At 42.4% G+C, this 14,555-nt stretch overlaps 1 protein-coding gene across 2 annotated transcripts in view; it reads left to right on the forward strand.

The window, feature by feature from the left end:
* The window catches only part of NOL4 (nucleolar protein 4), a 210,378-nt gene that overhangs the window by 92,266 nt on the left and 103,557 nt on the right, over window positions 1-14,555 (forward strand). The gene's annotated exons all lie outside the window — the stretch shown is intronic.

Genomic DNA, 14,555 nt, shown 5'->3' on the forward strand with positions numbered 1-14,555 from the left:
TTCTCTCTCATCACTGATGTTTCTATCTCTCTCTCCCTCTTCCTTCCTCTCTGAAATCAATAAAAATATTTATTAAAAAAAAAAAGATAGCCTGTCAGTCCCATAGGACTTTGGATCCGCTAAGCTATAGGGCCCTTCACCTGTGAGTGACAGCAACATTCATAAAGTGATATTCTCTCTCTGCACTCGAAATAGTAGGTGTAGATCAAGCATGTCAAACTCAAAGCCTCACATGGGCCAAATAAACGGGGTGGAGAGTTTGACACGCCTGGTGCAGATGATGCAAATGACATTGCTTCAGCCACAAAGGAGCGTAATTGCAGCCTAGTGTGGGGGCAGGGTGGTGTAGTAGAGGCTTCAGGCATAGGGGATTGACGAGTGGGAAGGACAGCGGGAAATCCAGGAGTGGAAGGGACAGTGGGGATCACCCCTGGGTGGAAGCCTCACTCGGGGTGGGTAGTAAACCGAACCTCTGCTGCCGAGAGAAGAAAACTTTCCCAGCCCCATGTCCTTTCCTTCCAATGAGAGAGATGGGCAGGTGGAATCCACAGGAATGCTCCTGAAGAAAAATGAATGCTCCAAACTACCAGTCAGGACTATGGGAATGCGTTAAAATGACAAAATCTTATTAACCACGGTGACCTCAATAAGTTTAATTAAAAATTAAAGAAGAAAATGTGCATTATTGACTAGTTAAAATGTGTAATAATGCATCTGTTAATAATTTTCAAAAAAACGTAACTGCTGTGTTCGCAAGTCATACCTGTAACGGCGCCTCTACAAGGTGACCTGATGGCAGATCTCTGCCCTGCTCGCAGGCACTGGCCCTCCACGGAGGAGTATGTTTCTGAGTGATTAAGGCTCCTGGTGATTACCCTGGGGCTAATGTCTGTATGCAAAATGTGGCTGCAGGGCTGTGCTTTTGTTAGCATAGCCCCTCCCCCAGCCGGAAGCCTCCAGGCTCCAGACATGGATGCTGGAGAGAGAAAATGGATGTGTGTGTGTGTGTGTGTGTGTGTGTGTGTTTGTGTAACCTTTATGTAGATACAGTCAGGATGATATACAAACGAACAAAAAACAAAGATAGAGCTCTCCCTTTCCTGATGCCATCCCTAACACATTGCTCTCATTGTAGAAAAACTTTCGAGTAAGCAGAATGCTTGAAAATTAGGGTGGTGTTTTAAAACAGCTATCCAGAGCGTTCACAGCTGGAAAGGCAACATGACTGAGAATGGCACTTCTGTTAAATAATCCTGTGATCTTCCAGCCGTGTGGCTACCCAGCCATCTCCCCGTAGCAAAAGGCACCGATCATTTATCAACAGCCCAGCTGTCGGTGAACTTGCCGGGGGATTGCATCCTAGCGGAAGGAGCCCATGGCCCTGAAGGAAAACTGAGTGTCTGCTTGCCCGAGTCTTTGAAGGTTCATCTCCGTAGTCCCACTGCTAGAATGTGCTCTGTTGTCATAGCAACACCATCTCCTGCTTCATACAGGAAAGATTAGCTCTTACTGTGCAAAGGAGAGAATTTAGGGGAAGTCAGACTAATCCCTGGGTGCACTTGGAGAGCAAGGTTGGACCTCGCCTGAGGGATGCTGCCTCCGCAATGATAGACTTGGCCCGCCACAGACACTGGGGTTTAAGTTGAAGAGCAGAATTCACAGTAAGTGTCAGTTCCTGCAGCCGAGATATTGATGGATGAGGCTTGTGGGAGTCTCGCTGGAGACTGTCCCGTGCAGCCGGAGAAGGACTGCAGGGGCTCTGATCAGATGAGCGATGCTTGCCTCGTCTAGGTGGTTTGGAAAGGGTTGGCCACACCAGAAACTTGAGGGAACATTTTGGAGACTTTTGAAACATCCATCTGAAATCCTGGGAGCGTGTCAAAATTAGATAAGCAAAAAAAGTATTAATATGCTTATGCACTTAATTTATTGACCTTAGATTTTTGTGCTTTTACATTTTATATAGAGAGAAAAAGACTCATGAAAAAAACCTGTATGTGTCAGGAGGTATGTTTTTCAACACCAAAAGTGATGAGATTTCATTTTAGGATTGCAAATGTGCTTTTTCAATGATGTATACATTTTTTTTCAAAATCCTTTCAGATATATACAGGCGGCGTAGTTCTTTTAAGTTAGTTATAATATGACAAAAAGGTGGTCTTTGGGGAAGATTAATTAATTTAGCTTTTCTATGTGGTGCTACTGCTTCAGTCTGTCAGCATAAAGCAGTACAATGTGTAAATCCTCCAAGATTTTCTGTTGCCTCAAATGCATTTTGTTCTGGGGGTGCTGTGAGGTGGATTTATTTAGTTTTTCCCCCCCTTGATTTGTATTTGCACAGTTCTTTCCACATTTACTAAGGATTCATTATATTTTAGCTTAAGAGCTGGGAAATCTTGTCATGGATTTGAACTGTTTGATGTTAATAGCTACAATGGAGATGTCTGCTCTTTCAGAAACTTAATTACTTCAAAGTACACTTTAATCCACCTCCAAACATAAAAACATCTCAAGAATACCTAGGTTTTGCCTACTATATTACTCATATGTTCACTGTGTGGTTTTGACTCTCAGTGCGTATGACTCTAAAAGTGTATATTTTCAATATAAAGTGTTCATAGTGAAAATTCATTATGCGGTCTGTCATGTTTCTCAGTTGTTTTGATCATGGCCATTTATTTATGATGTATATTTAGAAACGGGGTTCTGTGTACCAAATCCTAGGATCCTAATGTACTGTCACACTCCAATTAATATCGCCGAGTAGGCTAAGTATAGCCATTACCATAAAATCGTTAATTGCCATCTGAAGTGTGCTGCTCTGATTGAGCAGGAGGGAGAGGCTTGGGTGTCGCTGCCAGAGCGAGCAGAGACCACACATACTCCTTTTCTCTGGACTTAATGCTCGAATAGACCAGGGGTCTGAGACTTGAAGGGACAACCATGTGAGAAGGGTACATGAAGTCATTCTCCTTGTATGTAAGGGAATACACACAAAACCATAGGGTCATACCTGGCTTAATGGCATTCAGGCTGTAACTGTGCAGAAGCCCGATGCTCTTAAGAAAATGGAGACAAAGCAGGAAGTCAGGAGCCCCTTTTGTGAATGACGGCTAATTATTCCGGCAACCTCTCTTCAGTGATTTCCACCAATAGTTCACGATAGGGCCCTTTAGAATCACAGAGAAAGAGCAAATCTGCTGTTTCTCCCCAATCCCTCCCCCTTCCCCATAGAAAACAAATTAGCGTGACAATCTCTCTTCATAGACTTTGGACAAAAAAAATGAGGGAACCGATGACCTCAGGCCAAAAAGAGAGATACTTGGGGCTCACATATGCTAAGCTCAGAATCAATCAACGAGAACTGGGAAGGAAGAAGATGGCTAAGAAAAAGGGGCACCATTTATTGAGATAACAGAATAAAGTATATAAAAATAACTAAATAATAACTGAAAAGCAATTAAGTCAGAGACTTAACTCATTCACTACCTTCGCCAAAGTTTCTGAGAGGTATTCTTAACCAGTTAAAGAAAAGCAAAACCACATCAGTTGTTGTTGTGGCACTTAGAATTTCCCAACTCCTGTCTATGCACTTGGTTTCTTTTAGTAATAAAGCGGCCATTGAGCCATTGCCAATGCTGCAGGCTGTGGATGGCGGAGAGGCCCCGCCTCTGAGGCCACTTGGACTGGGCGTCTGCTGCGCGGCCCAGGTCTGGCTCAGGGAGAAGCTGGTCACTTCCAAAGCCCAGTCAGTCCTGGGAAGGCAACCCTTGGGCGTCTTTGGAAGAACAGGCCACTGCGGTCTCAAGCTGGCCTCAGAGGTGTGGAATGTCATTGGGAAAGTCCAGGAGTCAGTTGAGGATGAGAAATCTTCAGGAACTCAAGGTCATCTGAAAGCTCTGGGGTTGTGACCTAGAAATGGTGGGAGCATTTGCACGGGAAACCAGAGCACAGAGAGAGAAAGAGGAGGACCACACGCTCAGCTCGTAGGGAGCACTCAACAAGCAACCTGGTGCCAGAGGCATTAACGCCCGGTTTCGTAACGGTCAGGTTTCATGGAAACTGAGGAAGGCTTCTAAAACTGCCAGTGTGGTTAGTGTATGTATCGATTTAACAAAAAAGCTAATGCTGTGGTAGGAACACTTTGCTTTTGCTTTTAAAAATCACATTAAGGTTCAATTTGACTATTGTGTAAGGTTCAGGTCTATGACACACCGCTGGTTAGAAAGACCACTCTATAGAACTGTAATATGGCAATGATTCATCTTCTCTTTTTTAAATTGTAGGCTTTATGCTGATGTAAAAAATCTTCTCATATTTTCAGAGTTTGGCTTTATATGTCCCTGGAGAAATATGTAAGATGCTAAATTTATCTGTTTTCTTAGGGCTGCCTGTAAGCAAACAGGTAGCCTGGTGTATGGGGAAGATGGCTGGCGCACTTGTTGAAATTAGGTTTCAGAAAGACCAGAATGTCAGTCTGGGCTGCATACTTTTGATGATGTACGTTTGAAGGCAGATGGGGGACAGTGAGTATTTGTGACCCAGCAGGAAGAATTCGGAGCAGTGCTCTGTGGAGGCACATCCTACAAATGTGGAGTCAGACGAATAGACGGTATGGGCCATAGGGGAGCTGATTAGGACTGAGAGCCTAAACTAGCAGAGAAGCGCCGAGAATTAAAACTAGGGACCAGATGAGAAAGAAGTCACAGACATATAATCTGTGGAATTCATGTATTAATTAAATCAACCAAGACTTATTTAGCCTCTGCCAAGTGACAGGTGACAAGACAGATGCAAAATGTTAAAGTTCAGGCATTCATAAAAACAGTCTGGGGAAAATGACCGATAGAAAACTCAATGCGGTACATCTGAAACTAATACAAAAGAAGATTGAGTGTTAAGTGTAATTGAAAAAAATTATAGAGGAAAATATATAGCCCAGCTGGCATGGCTCAGTGGTTGAATGTCGATCTATGAACCAGGAGGAAGTTCATGATTCGATTCCCTGTCAGGGCATATGCCTGGGTTGTGGGCTCGATCCCCAGTGTGGGGCATGCAGGAGGCAGCCGATCAATGATTCTCTCTCATCATTGATGTTTCTAGCTCTCTCTCTCCTTTCTGCTCTGAAATCAATAAAAACATATTTTAAAAAAGAAAAAAAAATATATATATATATACACACACACACACACACACACATACACACTCTTGTAGTAAGCAGTACGACAAAGCAAACAGAGTATGAACTTGGCCGATGATTGGGTAGCATTAGAAAATTCTCTCAAACCTGGAAACCATTGCTAGACAAAGGGGAAATCAGTAGGAAGGGGGTTTGTGAGGAAGTCAACGGTGGTAATGGAGGCAGCAGTACATCTTGATTCAGACATCTTGTTTGATCTTTAAGTCTTAAAACCTAAATACTACATTTAATTGTAAGTTACTCACAATGTAGTTTATTTTAGTTCACATTATTGATGAAATTTCACGGCATCTTTAGCATTCCACTGCTCTCTCTTTGCCGTTTCCTCTTTAATATTTGTGTATAGCAATTAGAGTATGTAAGAACTTGACATCAGTTTTTCTGTCCAAGTACAACTTTTTGGTAGGTTAAAAAGAAGTTTATCACTTATTACCAGAGTCTGAGAATTCTAAAATTTAATGATTTTTTTGCTAGAGAACTTTTATGTTCTGCGCTTGGCATTAATACATGATAAAAGTAAATTTAATATATAGGAAAAAAGTACATAGCTACATTTTTGAGAAAAACACTTTTGTAGGACCTACCCAGTTAGGGACAGCAGTATTGTCTCTTTTATGTGGAGAACTGTCAATTTTCTATCCATGTAATCCTGAAATGATAATGATTATAATAATTATAATAACCTCAGCAATTAACATGTTGATCCTTTGTAGTTCATAATGGTCGGGGAAATAATCCTGCCAAAATAAGACCCCTCTCTGCCCATATAGAAGAAAAAAAAAACACAGTTTGTTTTAAAGTAAGGATGTAAGGTGTTATGAAAGTGACTACAAAGTCTGGGTAGACTTTCACACATATTTATACAGTCAAGTAGAATAAGGAACAATGACAACTTCTCTATCACCTTGAGAGATAAATAGATGCACTTTGGATTATCTCCCGTCTATCTTGTGGAAGCCTTGAGCTAACTCTGCAGGCAGGCACTCAGAAGTTGAAGGATCAGAAGTTCTACTCTTGCACTGGCAATCAAAAGGTTGGTCCTCTTCCACACCTACATGTTTTCCAAAAGACACCCCATAGAGGGGATGGTGGGGAGGCAGCTGCCTCTCTCCTCAAGGAAAGTTTATCCTTTTATCCTCCTGTAACTTCCGTAACACACCTTTTTATACACATGATCTCATTTAATTCTCACAGTCCTGCCAGGCACACATAATTATATCCCATTTTAGAACGAGGAAACTGATGCTTAGAAAGGTCAAGAAATATTTTTAAAGTCATAAGACTAATAGCAGAGGATTATTCCAGATCACTTTGCAACTCACATCCTCATTTCTTAAATGAGGCATTTTGGATGCCACATGGAGAGTTAATGATAAGGAAACAATCATTTTTATTGTTTTTGCCTGGGATGTGCGTGTGTGTGTGTGTGTGTGTGTGTGGGATGTGTGTGTGCGCGCACGCCTTATGTTTTAAATAAGCAGGCCATTGGACACAGTCTAGATGAATTTTTCTACATAATATCTATGTCAAGGAATTGTTTGGGGAATGAAAGGCTAAAACTAACATAAGGAAACTTGTCCTGTACTGGGTGCTTAATATACGAGTATGATAGAAGCCACTTACTGTCACAGAACCATCTTGTACTCCAGGAAGAGGAAAATGCTGAAGACAATGGGAGCTTCAATAGAAATAATGCTTTCCTAAGATTATTCATCCATCCATCCATGCATGTGTCCACTCATCACTCATTCCACCAGCACTTGAAACCCCGCCTCTGGGCCTGCCTCTACATGGGCACGCTGCGGGGAATGAAGAGACCAGAGGCTGTCCCTCCTCTTAAATACAGTACTAAACCCTTCCTTGATATGAACCAGGTCAGGGGCCAGATGCTTTGCAAACATTAACCAAGTTAATCTCATCAGTTGTGCTGTAATGTGGATGCCACACCTGCCCCTGTTGTCCCTGTGAGGAGACTAAGTTTATGTCTAAACCACTCAACTAGTAAGTGAGAGACCCAGGTTTGAATCTATGGTGTTTTTGACTGCAAAACCCATTCATTCTCTCAACCACAATGTTACTGTGCCTACTGCACGGATATGGAAAGCGCCGTGACGGAGGGTCGTACCAGGTGCAGTGCTGACAGAGAGGAGAGAGCATGGTGCATCATGGGGCGGTCCTCCAGGAGGGCCCTGGCAGGTACCGCTTTCTTTAGGGAATCCGCACACACACTCTTTCTGGATAGTGGCTCTTGGATGGAATTCTTTGGGGGGTTTCTAATACACAGAAGCTTGCTCTCCCAGCTGCTTCATAAAAGATAGCAGCCCCGTGTGATCACGCACCTACCAATTTAAGTCCCAATCACAGCTTAAGTTTTCTTTATCTTTCTTTCCTATTTCTTTGATTGTTTCATAAACAGTCTGTGAATATACGGGCTACCTTTTCTTCATTTTGCCTAAAAGTTTGGGCAATTATTAATTAAAGATCCACAGACAACTTTTCCAACATTGAATCTTCCATGTGGATCCACTGGAGTTCATAACAATTGGGATTAGAAAATGGTGGACACATTCCCCTAAACTTTAGAAAACACCATCACCTTTTTGGTCCAATTTTTTTCCCTTTTCTTTCTTTTTTTTCTTTAAATTTACAGAGAAAAAGGGCTTGTTTGCAGGGGTACCTTGAGAGTGTTCCATTATGGAAAGTGAGGGCACCATTACTGGCAGGGAAGGCGGCTCTTTCTGGATGCAGCCTTTATTCGTAGGTTTCACTGAATGTGTTGGAGAGAAAGGTCAGGAAATTAGAACTGGAGAAAGGAAAGGGCCAAATGAATAACCCGCTCTTCAATGGGACCAGCGGGTCAGTATCGGAGTCAAAACCTCCAGGCACAGGATGTGCAAACTCTTTATTCCGTAGAATCAGCTTTTCACTCTGGTCCTGAAGCACAGTGAGGTGTGAGTCTACATCGCTGCCCAAGTCTGTCCTTTCAAATCTCATGCAGGACTCCCTGCAGCAGAACACTCTTTGAAGGCGATTACTTCATGGTAGAATCACCTACATTTCACACCTTGCAGTCAAGGCCAACTCTAAGATGATCAAGTTCAGCCCTGTGCGATGTATAGTAAGACCAGCACTCCACATTACGGTATAATATGGCCAATACAATGATGTGTGAAACAAACCTAAGGTCGTCTTGTAAAAGGAGAAGAAGAAATAAACTTTGATGGATGCTGGCTAAACCTCCTAACCTTGTCTAACACTGGTAACCGTTAGTGAAAAAAGAGAAAAGAAGAAAGGCAAGCACATGCAATGCGTTTCCAATGCTCGGAAAGACGTTGGGGAACTCGGGCAATCCCAGAAGCCATCCGTGTTAGAGCATGTGCACGTGTGTGCGCGCTCTCAGACATTGCTCTAGGCAAGGAGGACATTGAAGGTGGAAAACCAAGTTTTGGATTTTTTTTTCCTTTAGCTAATAAGGTCCCAAGGGATGACTATTACCTGTACCAGAAGGAGACACGTGCTTCTCTTGTCACCTGCCAAGTAGGGGTGCCGGGGTCCTCCTCGCCTGGAGTCCCTTCCACTGGCTGCTGGTCCTCACAGTTGGGGTGGGGGTGGGGGGACTCGGGAGCAAGGTCTTACATTTCCTGCTCTTTTGTTGTTGTTGTTACACATCCTCACAACACTGTTCCCAAGTTCTTGTCTTAAGGTTTCCTCAGACCTTGGCATTTTAACCCGTTACCTTTAGCACCATTTCTTCTTGACCCCAGAACTTTGTTTGTTTCAGTGGCCTGCACCTAAGACGCATGTCAGTTCTGTCTGGTCAAGAGACACAGCAGTGCCCTGATCGGTTTGGCTCAGTGGATAGAGCGTCGGCCTGCGGACTGAAGGGTCCCAGGTTCGATTCCCATCAAGGGCATGTACCTTGGTTGCGGGCGCATCCCCAGTGGGGGGTGTGCAGGAGGCAGCTGATGGATGTTTCTACCTCTCTATCTCCCTTCCTCTCTGTAAAAAATCAATAAAATATATATATTTTTAAAAAGAGACACAGCAGTGCTGGGACTAGCATGAAATCATTAGTAACTCTTTTATTTTGAACATTTGAAACTGCTAGGTTTTAGGGAATTAAAAGCAAATTCTGGGTTAGTGGACCCGTGATAAAAAAAATTAGGTTTACAATCTGGCAAATATTTTCATCATGCTTTCTCCGCCTTAGACTATTTTTGGTTATCAAGTAAATTAATCTTCAGTGGGATGTGGCCCTTGCCAACTTAACCTGCTCTCTGCACCCGTCTCTGACGTTTTAGAGACTAAAGGATCTCTCACTGATTTTACAATGACGGGTGGTGGGGGGTGGGGGAAATGAGTTGGATGATTAAAATATGAAATATACTCTGAGCCAAGTTACATGGACAATTTTGGCCCAGGGTTACCTGCATTCTGGGTTGTATCACTGTCACCAGTGCGTGTTTCACATGATTCTTTTTTTTTTTGTTTTTAAATATATTCCATTGATTTTTTACAGAGAGGAAGGGAGAGGAACAGAGAGTTAGAAACATCGATGAGAGAGAAACATCGATCAGCTGCCTCCTGCACACCCCCCACTGGGGATGTGCCCGCAACCAAGGCACATACCCTTGACCGGAATCGAACCTGGGACCCCTCAGTCCACAGGCCGACGCTCTATCCACTGAGCCAAACCGGTTTTGGCTCACATGATTCTTTTTGTTGTTTTTCCACCCCATGATAACTAAGTTAAAAATACAAGGAGATTCCATTAAGTGACACAGCATATTCATTTTTCACTGCCCTGTAGCATAGGGAAACAGGAAGCACACAAACTTTGCCATTATACACGCAGGGTGTCCCCAAAGTATATGCACAGTTTGAATCATTATTCATTCCAATTCGTTACATCTGAAAAGAAAGAAACTTCAATTGAGCACCAGCTGTAAAGTGTGTATACACTATTTTGGGACGCCCTGTATTTCCCTTGGAACCTCGTCTCGTATCTCCACTGTAGTTTACTAAAGGGTTACTGTCTACTAAAGGGTTAAGGATGTGCCTTGCATATGGTTTTACTTCAAAGTTTAATGAATCAAGTAATAAAATATGACACATTTGTTTTAAAATATACATGATGGAAGTCTTTAGACTGACTGGAATTGCTTCTATCATCAATGTATTATTAATAAAATATTACATATTCATCTAAATATATATTCATGAGAAAAATTTCCAAAAATACAGGAATGTATAAAGAAAAAAGGAAGGCTCCCCTATTCTCCACTCCCAATCCACAGTACTCCCAGTAGGTTATTTCTGTTAACAGTTTGGCATATGTATTTTTTAGACAAGATAGATAAATGATAGATAGTTCAGTAGATGTCCTCAAGCCCTGGCCAGTGTGGCTCGGTTGGTTGGGCGTGGTCCCCTGCACCAAAAAGTTGCCCATTCAGTTCCCAGTCAGGGTGCATGCTGGGGTTGTGGGCTTGTTCCCCAGTATGGGGCGTGCAGGATGCAGCCAACAGATGTTTCTCTCTCACACATCAATGTTTCTCTTTCTCCCTCTCCCTTCCTCTCTGTCTTCTTTAAAACATTGATATCCTCAAAAAGTGGTCACCAAGTTTTTGAACATAGGTTTCATTTTTATCATTGTTTTGAATCAGTTGTTGGAAAGAGCATTTTGCTAATGATTTGCAAATGAGTTCTCATGGCTTTTATATTGTTTTTATACTAGCTGTTTTATGCTAGCTATTACTACAAAGACTTAATTTATAGACTAAAGAAAAGTGGAATGGGACTAAACAATGATGGCGAACCTATGACACGCGTGTCAGAGGTGACACGCGAACTTATTTTTTTGGTTGATTTTTCTTTGTTAAATGGCATTTAAAAATATAAAATAAATATCAAAAATATAAGTCTTTGTTTCACTATGATTGCAAATATCAAAAAATTTCTATATGTGACAGGGCACCAGAGTTAAGTTAGGGTTTTTCAAAATGCTGACACGCTGAGCTCAAAAGGTTCGCCATCACTGGACTAACAACACACTTACCTTTTGGGAACAATTGGTTAATTGTGGCAAGATTGTTTAACTGCAGGAGTACCCTTTAATATACATCTTAACATTATAGATACAGAAATGGAGGCTAAGCCAACTTGAAAAGCAGCAGCGCTGAAATGTGTATGTTATAGGTTCTGCTAGCCAAAGGTGAGGACAGAAGTGCCCATAGCTCATTGATTAACGCTGCCTGTCCAATAGGGCTGCAGGGAAAAGAGCCACTGAGACCCTTGGAAAAAGCAACGGCCTGGGTGTCAAGAGAACCGAAGTCTCTTCTGTTTTGCGACTCCATAAGGAACCATGAGTTAGCAAGCCTGTCCTCCCCTCCTCAAACCACTTTAAAGCAGGGTCATACTCACCACCTGTGAGCTTTTAGGAATTGTGGTAGCAGTTAAATGGGGGGAAATAAATAGATCACGTTCCAGAGAAAACGCTCTGGTTTATTGCTGACCTGTTAATGTGAGGATGTCTACACTAGATATTTTACAAATTTTGAATGAGTTTCTACCAGGTCAGGCTCCCCGGGAGCAGGTAATGGCCCACGGTTGGGCCTGAAGACTCACTGGCCCATGAGGAGGGAAGTACAGGATTTGGAACAGAACAGTTTTATCTCCGTAGAATTCAATAATAAGTAAATGGGCTTGCATTTGGTATGTCATGTTCCAGGAGTTTTAATTTTGTGAACTATTTGTCCACGCCAGATTAGAAATAAAAAGACCCAATTTGTCATGACATTGTCTGAGAAGCACTTGGGGATTGGGGCTGTGCTAGATACAGCAGAGAGCAGCACTGACCCAGTTCCCACTCTTTCAGAGCTTGGGGTTCTGGGGGAGACCCAGCTGTTAACCATACCTAAGTGGTTACTATTCAAACGGAAGCCAGTGCTCCTCCTCAACCCCTTTCCTCCTTTCTCCCTCTCCTAACCACCCCACCACTCTCCCCTTCTCCTCGCCCCCCCCACCCTGGGTCTTCTCCTTCCTGCTCCCTCTGCACCCATGCATCTCTCTTCCCCTGGCACTCCCTTCTTCAACCATGACTTGCTCTCCCTCTGTCCTCAATCTTTCATTTGCTTTTCACTGACACTGGTGTATATTTCTGATGATATTTATCATTCTACATAATAGAATAAGTATCTTATAGGTAATCATAAGCAACAAAGAGCTATTCCAGGATTCCAATTTTTACTTATTAGTTCTTTCTGATGGCCAAAGAGTGTGTGCTACATCCCTATGCCTTTCCTCTCCCCTCCTTTCTTTTCATCCATTGGGCCATTTCCTTTTTAATTTATTGATCCCCTACTATGTGGCAAGCATTGTGTCTTGCCCCCCCACACACCACACTATATCTCTGTTCCTGTCCCTAAAAGGAAAAATAAGCAAAAGTATTAAGAGAATTGGAATTCTGGATTCTGTGACTATTTAACCTGGGCATGTGGTGTTTTAGTATTCATTGTTCTTGTGAGTATTATTTAAAAAAAAAGATAATAAGACAGAGCATGTATAAATTGAAAGTCTGAGCATTTATTATTGTTATTATTGAGAATATAAATGCAATGGCATAATTCTGATTCAGTGGGTCTGGAGTAAGGCCTGAAAGTTGGTATTGCTAAGAAGTTCACAGGTGATATTGATGCTGTTTATTGAGGAGAAAGGTATTAGCTCAAATTCTAAGAGATGGAGTCTTCTTGATCTAATTCACCTTTCTTGTCAGACCACATTGGTGTGGCCTTGACCTCTTTTGGTTCCATGGTCCTTTGCTCAGGTGCCTGCCTTGGTAGTTTTGGCCTAGGGAGGTCATGGGGCAGTGGACTGTTGGCAGGTTCATTTGTTCTAAAAGGAAGTAGAGAGAGAAGATTCATACACTAAAACGATATGTTCAGTGTCATTAGTTGTCCTGTTTAGCTTCTTTGCATGGAGACACTGAGGAAGGAGCTTAGCGAGGTGTGAGGGGCAGTGAACACCCGTCTAAATCAGGCCATTCAAAGCCCCGTAAATGTTTCCTCTGTCTTAACTCAAAAAGCAAGGGCTTTCAAACCAGAATCCCCTGTACTTTATTCAAAGAATGCTTTTGTAGAAGGCCATGGTGATGTACCATTGCTATAGCGGCATAAATGTAGGGTCAGGGTGTGGGAAGTGTATTGGGAGCAGCTTTTGGCTAATTAAAAATAATCACATTAGAAGACCTCTTATCTTGGTATTATTCAGAGTCTAAATTGATACAGTCAGTGCAGAAACTTAGAGAAAATATCTTGTAATGGTCAACCAAGACAAATATTATAATTCTGATTTGAGGAGAGTTCAGTGATTTATCATGATAGAAACATTATAAATGAACATGAGCATATATACCACCACTATAAAAACATTTGTTACCTGGGAATCATTTCAATTCTTAGTTGTTTTTTCTTTTTCTCAGGCTCAGTCTGACATTACTTTTTGCCAACACTTTTACTATGATAAATTAAACATCAGAAAAAAAGCAAAATGTTTTCTCTTTTTCTACTGACTTTTTTTTAAAAACATTGTGCTCTTGCTTGGTGACTTTCTACATATACTGGTACTGCTTTATGAATGGGAGTATTAGAGCAAGGCCACATTTTCCATGAGCATTTGGGACAATGGGACTTGGACATGTGTGAAAACTGAGTGTATAATCTAAAAAGTTTTGAAATATGAAAAGCATGAGCTTAGGAAATAGGATCAGTGTAGGTTGGAATCACTAACTTAATTCTTTCGGCGTTTGCTGAAGAGCCGCTACCTGGAAATCACAGTGCTAGCTTCAGAGTGTGCAGCAAAGAGAAAGCTTGGCACCTGGTCGCCAGAGGAACAGGCTGAGGATCTGCCCCCGGAGCACGCACCTTCAGCCTCGGCCCCCCGACCTTACCAATACCCAGTGACGACCACTTTGTCACTTTATTCCTGACGCCCCCCAGTATGTTTCTTCCCTGTCCCATGACCCCGTTCCCCTGTCCTTCACCAAATACCTGTTGTCCTGCCTTCGTCACAGTTCTCTGCCTTGGATTTGTTCCAAGCTGCTTTCATCATGGTCTTCCTCCTCCTCCTCCTCCTCTTCTTTCTCCTCAGTGTACTTTCTTGTTTTTTTTTTTTTAAATATATTTTATTGATTTTTTTACAGAGGAAGGGAGAGGGATAGAGAGTTAGAAACATTGATCAGCTGCCTCCTGCACACCCCCTACTGGAGTTGTGCCCGCAACCAAAGGTACATGCCCTTGACCGGAATCGAACCTGGGACCCTTGAGTCCGCAGGCTGATGCTCTATCCACTGAGCCAAACC

The sequence above is a fragment of the Myotis lucifugus genome, unplaced genomic scaffold, assembly GCF_000147115.1.
Source record: "Myotis lucifugus unplaced genomic scaffold, Myoluc2.0 scaffold_93, whole genome shotgun sequence".
Lineage (NCBI taxonomy): Eukaryota > Metazoa > Chordata > Mammalia > Chiroptera > Vespertilionidae > Myotis > Myotis lucifugus.